Source organism: Eschrichtius robustus, chromosome 6 (genome assembly GCF_028021215.1).
Source record: "Eschrichtius robustus isolate mEscRob2 chromosome 6, mEscRob2.pri, whole genome shotgun sequence".
NCBI lineage: Eukaryota > Metazoa > Chordata > Mammalia > Artiodactyla > Eschrichtiidae > Eschrichtius > Eschrichtius robustus.
In genome coordinates this window covers 4,658,248-4,668,575 of record NC_090829.1, presented here as the reverse complement: position 1 = coordinate 4,668,575, position 10,328 = coordinate 4,658,248, and the positions used below count along the sequence as shown (strand labels likewise).

The window sequence follows — 10,328 nt, the reverse complement described above, 5'->3', positions numbered from 1 at the left end:
CAGAACCACACAATCCTAAAATATATTCTTAAAATGCACACACTTTGTAAAACAGTGTAGCCATTTCTTAAAAAGTTAGACATACACCTACCATACGACACAGCCATGGCTCCCAAGCCATTTGTCTAAGAAAGGGAACCATATGGCCACAAAAAGACCCACACAAAAATGTTCATAGCAGCTCTATTCATAACAGCCCCAAACTGGAAACAACCCAAACCAACAGGAGGATGGGCAAACAAACAATGACGTATTCATATACCAGAATCCTCCTCAGCAATAAAAAGGAAACAACTTCAGATCTGTGCAACCATCACGGACGAACCTCTACAACAGGTGACAGAACATCATGTACAAAACAGTGCATGTTGCATGATTCCATTTATGTAAAATTCTAGGACAGTCGAAACCAATCTGTGACAATAAATCAGAACAGTGGGGGAAGTAGGGAGTGGTGCAGGATTGCCTGGAGAAAGCACGCTTTCTGGGTGATGAAAAGTTCTATATCTCGTCAGGGTGTGGTTATGTGCAGGTATATGTTTGTCAAACTCATCAAACTATGTATTTAAGATCTTTACATTAAGATCTTGTAATAGGGGTGGGACATGCACCTGGCTGTTAGCAAGCGACTGGTAGCGGTCCTGCTCAGCCATTGGTCAGAGTCATTGTGGGCCCCTCCCCCAAGTGAGCAACCATTAACAGTCCTGCTCAGCCATTGGTTGGCACCAAAGTGGGCCCCTCCCCCTCCCCTTCCTCTGTATAAAAAGAGCCTGAATTCGGACTGAGGGAAGATGGTTTTTTGAGACACTAGTCTGCCATCTTCTTGGTCTGCTGGCTTTCCAAATAAAGTCATTATTCTTTGCCCCAACAACTGATCTCCCAATTTATTGGCCTGTCGTGTGGCAAGTAGAGCAAGCTTGGTCTCAGTAACAATCTGTGTGTAAACTATACCTCAGAAAATAAAATAAAACAGTGAATTCCCTGGCAGTCCAGTGGTTAAGACCTGATGCTTTCACTGCCGAGGCCAGGGTTCAATCCCTGGTCAGGGAACTAAGATCCACAAGCCACATGGCCAAAAGTAAATAAATAAATAAATAAATAAATAAATAAATAAATAAATAAATAAAATATGTGTGGGTGTTCTGTAAGCTCTTCAATTTTATACTTAAACTTTATGAAATCCCCGCCTTTATTAAATACTTATGCAACTGTAAAATATTATAGGTCTTTTAGATATAAGCAAAAAGAGATATCACTTGAAGGAGTTACTAACTCAAATATTACCCAAGTAAAGATCGTAAGCAGTGCATTTATTTAATGAGTTAAATAGTTTCAATTTATTTATATTTTAATTCCTTCTATATGCTCATGGCATAACTTGAGAGCTCTGTGTTTATAAATTTTAAAAACAGAAAAATATCAATGGGTATAAACGCAATAAAGTACTTAAAGCTAGTTTGGAAAAGCGGTTGCAAGATTAGCCAAAAACAGTAAATGACACAAAAATTATTTTAACTTCTAGTACTAAGCAGAGTTCCGTTGGCTCTTTCAATACAAACCACGCCCCTGCCATTCCCTCTGATTCAGGCCCTTGTGATCTTTTATTTTTAAGTGCAGTAGATTCCCAATTGGCTTTCCTAGTTTTACTGTCATCTTCCTTGGATCCATTTCAAGTGACCATATTAATCTTGAAGCCCAGCCTGAGCACTGCATGCCGTACATCACAATTACGGTCAAGGTCAGTTCCCTGGCCTGGCATTCGAAGACTGGTGTTGATCTGATTGCAGTCTGCCCGCCATGGCACCTAATCTCAAGGCCACTTTTCCCCCTGGCCTCCCATCACCCACAGATCTCTGCACTGAGGCGGCTCAATGGAGTTCCCATTCCTGCCCCTGGGCTGCTGTTTATGCTGCCTGTACATCTGAATTTTATATCATTTTGTCCCCACCTCACCATAACCAAATTCATCCCAGCTTTCAAAATCCACTTTAGCCATCACCTCCCTGTCAAGCAAGTTTCTCATTGTCTTCACCCAGAGTAATCTTTCTGTGTTATAAACACTCATCACATTGTATGCCCAGTTTCTTATCATAATCACCACTCTCTGTCTTATATTGTGACATGGTTTGGACTCCAGCTCAAGACAGAAACTCTAGCTTCAAAACATATCTCCCCAGCTGTCAGAATTTAGGCAAGTCACATCATCTCTCTATGTTTCTGTTTATTCATCTGTTAAAAAATAAAAATAGTACCTTTCTTATAAGATGGTTGTGAGTGGGAAATTAGATAATGTACATATAATGTACATAAACTGCTTAGTCTGACACATTAAGTGTTTAGTAATATTTATGCCAAAATCTGCTAGCTAAAGGAGAATCAATTCTCTAATTTATGGAACTATATTCTAAGAACTGAGAGAACTTGTAAATGGAAAGTTTTTGAGGAACTATCATGATATCCCAGAAGGTTAGAAGTAGATAACTTTTGCTGGAATTTCCAAAATATGGCATAAGTTTGGTTTTCAAAACCACAGAATGGTGGTGTTAATTCTAGGTAGGAAGAGTCTGGTGAAAAAACAAAACAACACAAAAATCCAAAAAAGGAGAAGTCATCTAGGTACCAAAGAGAAATGAATACACATGTCCACACCAAGACTCAGACGTGAATATTCAAAAGAGCTATATTCATCATTGCTCAAAACTAGAAACAAATGTCTACCAACAAGAAGTGGAGAAAGAAAGCGTGTTCTATCTGTGCAACAGAATACCACTCGGCAGTAAAAAGCAACACAGTCCTGGGAGAGCAGCGACATGGATGAGCCTCAAAATCATTGTGTTGAATGAAGGAAGGCAAACACAAAAAAAGTACATACTGTATAATTCCATCTATAACACGCTCTAGAAAAAGCAAGTAACCTATGGTGACGGAAAGGAGATCAGAGGTTGCCCGCTGACCAGGGATGGAAGGGAAGAGTTAAGGAGAAGGGGCATGAGGAAACCTTGGAAGGTGGTGGAAATGTCCTGTGTCCCAGTTATGGTGGGGGTTTCAAGGGTCTATACATAATTCTGTCAAAATTCATCAAATTATACATTTTATTTTTTTTATTTTATTGAAGTATAGTTGATTTACAATGTTGTGCTAATTTCTTCTGTACAGCAAAGTGACTCAGCTATACATATATTTACATTCTTTTTCATATTCTTTTCCATTATGGTTTATTAAAGGATATTGAATATAGTTCCTTGTGTTATACAGTAGGACCTTGTTGTTTATCCATCCTGTATATAATAGTTTGCATCTGCTAATCCCAACCTCGCAATCCATCCCTCTCCCATCCCCCTCCCCCTTGGCAACCACAAGTCTGTTCTCTGTATCCGTGAGTCTGTTTTTTTTCATAGATATGTTGATTTGTATCATATTTTAGATTCCACATATAAGTGATATCATATGTCAAATTATACATTTTAAATGGGTGTAATTTGTTGTATGTGAGCTGTACCTCAGTCAAACTAATTTTTGAGAAAAGAAATCACCAAAATACGAAATGATATTTTTAAGTCGGTAAGAGCGTAAAAAAGGAGTAGGGCTGATTGGGACACAATACATTTTCACTGAGAAAATGTTATATTTTCCTGATAATTTTTCCTTCCCCGACAGGGCTATTGGGTTGCAAGATCTGGGAACTACCGTAGAAGTTACTTCATTTGAAGATGCTAAAGAAGCTTTAAATTCATGTAATAAAAGGGAAATTGAGGGCAGAGCAATCAGGCTGGAGTTGCGAGGACCCAGAGGATCACCTAATGCAAGAAGCCAACCATCCAAAACTCTGTTTGTCAAAGGTCTGTCTGAGGATACTACAGAAGAGACATTAGAGTATTCGTGCAAGGATAGTCACTGACCAGGAGACTGGATCCTCCAAGGGGTTTGGTTTTGTAGACTTCAACAGCGAGGAAGATGCCAAAGCTGTCAAGGAGGCCATGGAAGATGGTGAAATTGATGGAAACAAAGTTACTTTGGACTGGGCCAAGCCTAAGGGTGAAGGCGGCTTCGGAGGCCGAGGTGGTGGCAGAGGTGGCCGAGGTGGATTTGGTGGCAGAGGCCGGGGAGGCTTTGGAGGGCGAGGAGGTTTCTGAGGGGGCAGAGGAGGAGGAGGAGACCACAAGCCACAAGGAAAGAAGATGAAGTTTGAAGAGCTTCTTTTATCTCTGCCTTCCCCTCTTCCATTTGAAAGAAAGGACTCTGGGGTGTTTACTGTGTTACCTGCTCAATGACGGAGCCTTCTGAGCACATTCCAAGACAGTATACAGCCCTGTGGTCTACTTGGAAACCGTACAGATAACATTTCAAGGGAGATAACCCTGTTGGTGTTGACTGGGTATTCGTATACACTTTTTAAAGAGATGAGTGATAGAGCTAACCCTTGGAAGTGTTATTTTCATGATACGCTATTGGGTCAAATGAAGTTTTGCCAACTGGGACACAACAGTTGGAGAGCTGAGTGGTGATTCCTGTGTCACCCAAGAAGATCTCCAGTGGCAGGTCACAGGGCTCTACATTCAGTCTATTTAACACTTTTGTCAATTATTTGCCTGACCACCTAAGAGCACAAACATCAACTTCGGGTTGACTGAACATTGCTATGTTAGACAAGAGATGATCTAAATTATCTTATAGGCTAAAGCAGTAGTTTAGATCTAACAAGGTGAAACTTTACAAAGACAGCTTCAAAGTAGCTGAATTGAGTCGAAAATTCAGCTTTCTGAGCATGAGATACAAGTCCATGCCGTACCAAGAGGACGTTAGAAAAAGAAGACTTAGAGTCATAATCAATAATAAGTTCAGTGTCAATTAACAATGAAATGTAACTTTTAAGGAAGTTAACATGGCTTTGGGTTGTATCAAGAAAGGTGTAAGCTTTTATAGAAAGGAGGTGAAAATCTTGGTCTATATTCCATAATATGCTTATATTAAAATATTGCATTACGTTCTTGGTAGGATACTTGGTGGGGGGGAGATTAAAACTAGATCAGAGGAGGGGAAAAAACAGTATTTTTCTAACCTATGGTTCCTTTAAGGACAGGGTCTGTGTCTTAGCCATCTCAGCCTCACTACACCCATCGCAATTCCTGGCATGATGTGATTATAGCTGTTCAAGCAAATGCTGTTGGCACCTTGATAAGACTTGGATTGATGCCATATAAAGTAGTGGGAAAGGAACAAGGGCTTTTCAGCTGAGAAGAGCCTGAAGGGGTGGGAGGAGAGGTGAAGCAAGGCAACAGGACAAGATGCACCTCTGGGAACTGAGGTGGGTTACAAGTGGCTGCAAGATCTTTGTCAAGTCCCTCCATCAAGAAAGAGAGCTACCAGTGTGTCTTTTTGTATAAGCTTTATCACACACAGGAATTTCTCTGGGGCACATTCTTAGGAATAGAATTTAGGGTTATAGAGCATTTTGAAATGATCTTCAAATGAGACATTGCAAAATCTGACTGTAAAGTATCTCACAAATGTTCTTTTTCATTGAGTTGTTATTGACATATCATATATTAGTTTCAGGTGTACTACATAATGATTAAGTGTTTTGCAAATTTCCTTCTCACTAAAATTACATCTGATCCTTTTTTCTCCATATGCTGGCCAACATGCAAAATTACATCACCATCAAAATACATGACATCTGACAGTTCTGAAATGTTATCTCCTTTTAATTTGAATTCCCTTATTACAAGGTTGAACATCTTTTCACATACTTTATTCGCTATTGGGTTTATTCTTCTCCAAGTTTACAGTCACACCTTCTAAGCATTACTTTCTATTGGTTCCTTTACTTTATTTCATTTATTCAAATCTCCTTTATATATTCTAGATATTAATCCTTTTAAATATTTATATACTTTAAATACCTCCTTTCAAATTTTATCTTGTCTATTTATGGTATAGGAAAATTGTTTTCAGTGGAAGTTTACAAGTCATGTAAAGTGTATTAATAAAATGTATTGGTATTTTCCTCTAAAAAAAAAAAAAAAGAAGAAGAAGTGGAGCTATATTTCCCACCCCTTGAATCTGGGGCTGACTCTATGACAACTTGGACCAAGAGAATGCAGGGAAAGTGAAACGGTGCCAGTTCCAGGCCCAGTCTTTTTTTTTATTTTTTTTAAGATTTATTTTATTATTCACTTATTTTATTTATTTTTGGCTGTGTCGGGTTTTAGTTGCGGCACGCGGGATCTTCGTTGAGGCATGTGGGATCTTTCGTTGCGGTGTGCGGTCTCTTCATTGTGGTGCGGGCTTCTCTCTAGTTGTGGCGCGCCGGTTCCAGGGCGCGTGGGCTCTGTAGTTTGTGGCACGCGGGCTCAAGTTGAGGCGCGTGAGCTCAGTAGTGGCGGCACGCGGGCTTAGCTGCCCCGCCGCATGTGGGATCTTAGTTCCCTGACCAGGGATGGAACCCGAGTTCCCTGCATTGCAGGGTGGATTCTTTACCACTGGACCACCAGGGAAGTCCCCAGGCCCAGTCTTTCAGAAGACTGGCAGCTTCCATTTCCTCCCACTTAGAACCCAGCCACCCTGACTGCATGCCCTGCCAGCCCACGTAAGTGAACCACTTTGATGTAGATCCTTACTTCGCTGAGCTACCCTGGCTGACACCACATGGAGCAAAAATGAGTTTTTCCCTGCTTAGTTTCACCAGACTGCAAGATCATTCGCAGAAAAAAGTTACTGTTATCGTGTTGAGCTGAGGCGGTTTGTTAGGTGGCAAGAGGAAATTGAAACAGTAAACATCTTCAAATATATGAAGAGCTCTCTTAGACATGGCCCCTTGCGCTGGAATTAGAACCGATATGGAGAATTAGAACCAATATGCATACCTTGGAGAGACTCATGGAGAGGCAGCCTGGAACTTCCATGATAAGACTAGGCAGAGAAATCCAGAAGAGGGTACCAGAGTTGGACTCAGCTGGCGTTGGGACTGGCCTCGAAGAAATAAACCAAGAATCTAGACTAGAATGCTCAGGGGACCATGGCTAGCTTAGACTCAGTCTCAGATGGCATCAGTGCCCAAGGTTCCACCTGCAGTAGCAGATAGGGGCATCACAGCATCAGGGGGAGGACCATTCAGGTTGAATCCATCCATCCAATGGCTGGGGAAAGACAGATGGGAAAGGACCGGAAGGTTGTCAGGGCCCCAGTCAAGGTGAGATTTAGACTGGGGTGTCAATCCCAAGGGAAAACCAGAGAGAAGCAGAGGCACAAGAGCTGGGCAGCAGAGTGGGAGCATGAAGGGTGTAGCTTGGGATAGGGACACACCTTAGACCTACCTGACATTAGCCATGGTCTTGATCTCATCCTCTGATGGGAATGCAAATCTTAATATGTCATCAGGCTGGAATAAAATTAGCTCAGAAACCAGCCAGCTGAGGAACTGGCTCGGGAATTGGAAGGAGCAAGTAGGTGGGGAGCAGCTCTTCAGAATCCTTATCTGTATGGGAGTCAGGCAAGAGGCTTCTGAGGGGAGCTAGTGAAAAAGAAACACAAGAAAGAACTTTCTCAGTCAGAGGGGTGTATTCCTGTGATGGCAAAAACCTGAATTACCACCTGCCAGGAGAGCTATAGAGAAGATGCACTCATCTGATAAGAACTACATCAAATAACTTTCAAATTCCCAGCCAACCTAAGACTTTCTGATGTTGAAAATACACAATAAGAGGGCAAACTGCTTGCACAGAGTACATAGGTACTCAACAAGGAAGGAGTGGATGGATGGACAAATGGACACACATATGGACAGACAAACGGATGGATGGACACACATACGGATGGAAAAATGGATGGATGGACAGATGGACACATGTATGGACAGACAAAAGGATGGATGAATGGATGGACACATTCATGGACAGACAAATGGATGGATTGATGGACAGACATGTATGGATGGACAAATGGATGGATGGACAGATGACACACATGGAAAGACAAATGGATGGATGGAGGTGGATGAAGAGATGGATGGATGGATGGATGGATGGATGGATAATGCAGTCTGATACTTGCAATACTCAACAGCACCTGTCCATGGACACATTAGTGCTATATAATAAACTGCACTCCAGAGGAAAAAATAAAATGTACTTGTGTCTCAAAGAGTTTGCCAAACACTTATCTTGAGTGCCCAAACATATGCTGCATTTTTGTGCTTATGAAAACAATTTCCTAAGAAAATTAAATCTCTTATGAAAATCTCGTTATTCGTTCTGACTGGCTGAATCTGAGCAGGCATCACCTGTCTCATACAGAACTCGATAAATTCAGTGCAGCTCTGTTCTGACCGTCAGGAACCCCAAGCCCCAGGGCAAAAGGAGAAACTTGAGCTACAGAAAAGCAGTGACCAGCCAGCGTCCAAAACTCTTTCCTCTCAGCTGATTTCTCATTCACATTTGGCTTGACATGCCTTACACCTCTTTTTTATGTCCTATCACATACCGTCAATATGGGAAGTTTCTGCAGGTCTCTGTCACAGAGTGTAGACTGTCCCCTCAGTAACAGAGCTCTTCCGGGCAAAGGTTTTCTGTACATAAATTTTCTAACACCTTCCTATACAAAGATCATCCTGCTCCTAAGGCAGAGGATGGTGCTCTGAGTTCTAGGGAGGGGTTTATAAGTTTTTTAAACCACAACCTAGAGGCAGAAAAACGTTTTACATCACAACCTAGTACACAGAATACATATAAAACAATATTTACCTAACCATGTGCCATGAATTCTAATATTTCTTATTTTATTTCATTTTAAGCCACTGATCAGAACCCTCTCATCTGATTTTATGACACACTAATGCATGGAGACTGGTGCTCTAAAAGGCACTGCTTAAGGATAATTGTCAATTAGTACTTACAGGGAGTGTGGACCAAGCACCCAAAAACTGTTATCAACGTGAGAAGCAAAGCCCATACCCCCATCCCCAAACCTATAAATAATGTAACCATTTTATAAGAATGAAATTACTGAGTTAATACATCATGGCTGAGATTAGCTAAATGTAGCAATTAATGCAAACCAATTTAGGGCTGCAGGGATTTGCAAATATGGAAGTCCAATCAAGGTGTCCTGGATTATTATTCTAAGGTGGAAATTGGAGACCTGACAGTTATATTTTGCCTTGTCTGGAGAAAGGGCCATCCAGGGCCTCTGAGCACGAATATACAGCCTGCTTGGTAGCTTGGGAACCAGGGCAGTAGAGCATCTGTCTTGTGGCTCAGTGGTGTTCATCACTTTGTCTTCATCTGGATCCTCCATCCATCTTGGGATTTAAACACTTCTTTCCTACACGTTTCCCTAAAGCAGTCAGAAAACACTCCGCAGCTAATGCGAATTTCTCATCTGCTCCCCAGTTATATTTTTCATTGTAAATGAATAATTTGGGATCTTGGTTCACATTTGTCAGTCTTGTGGGTTTGATTATACAGTCCTTTCCACACTGAGTGAAATATCAATGTTGTGCAAGGCAAAGACCCAGACTTAGGACAGGGCAACCCTGCTGGGACAATGATACTCAGGAGACAGCCTGCCTGGGCAGCCCGCCAACCTCCCTCAAAACAATCCCTCTCTCAACTCCATCACTCTACCTGGAGCAAGTTACTCAGAGGTTGATAAAGGACAAACCAAATATAAACATATTGTTTTTGTGGAGAAAAGCATTGGCTTAGTGTTCCTCTAGCCAGCTGGAGGGAAGAAGCATCACTGAGACCCCGGCAAGTGTGCTTTCCCACACAAGGGCTGTGCATGGGCCAACCTTGCACAGACTAAAGTGGATATTTTTAAGAGAAGACAAAACGATCTGTGTCGTAGGGTCTGATGGCCATATCACACCTTAGTATTTCAAATCAGCTGCTGGGTCTGGCCTTCCATTGCTCCTCACCCTCATTCATTCACGCCACACATCGCATGAGGTTCAGGGGTCACAAAGGAGACAGGGCTCTACCCTCAAGGAGGTCAAAGACTGACCAGAAGCGTAAATAATTATAGTCAGGGTAAGGGATACTGTTATATGCAATAGACCATCATGCATCAAGTAGGATCTACTCAACCTGGGGGAGGAAAGTGAAAGACGATTTCACAGGGAGACCTTTGAGGTGGGTTCCAGGGGAACTGGAGACCAAGAAGCAGGCAGTGGAGAATTGCAGGAAAGGAGACCATGCATGGGAATGTGTACTGGCCTGATCACAGCTGCTCCTGGGAGTTTAGATAGGACATTTTTGTTATTGCAGATTTGCTTTATTTATTTATTTATTGCCATTTTAACTGCACAATTTATTGGCATTAATTATGAA

The 10,328-nt window shown here is 41.7% G+C and overlaps 1 pseudogene; it reads right to left on the bottom strand.

Annotated features, from left to right (window-relative positions):
- Positions 1–3,504: 3,504 nt before the first annotated feature.
- LOC137766687 (serine/threonine-protein kinase WNK2-like) lies at positions 3,505–7,330 on the bottom strand (annotated as a pseudogene).
- Between the last annotated feature and the right edge of the window lie 2,998 nt (positions 7,331–10,328).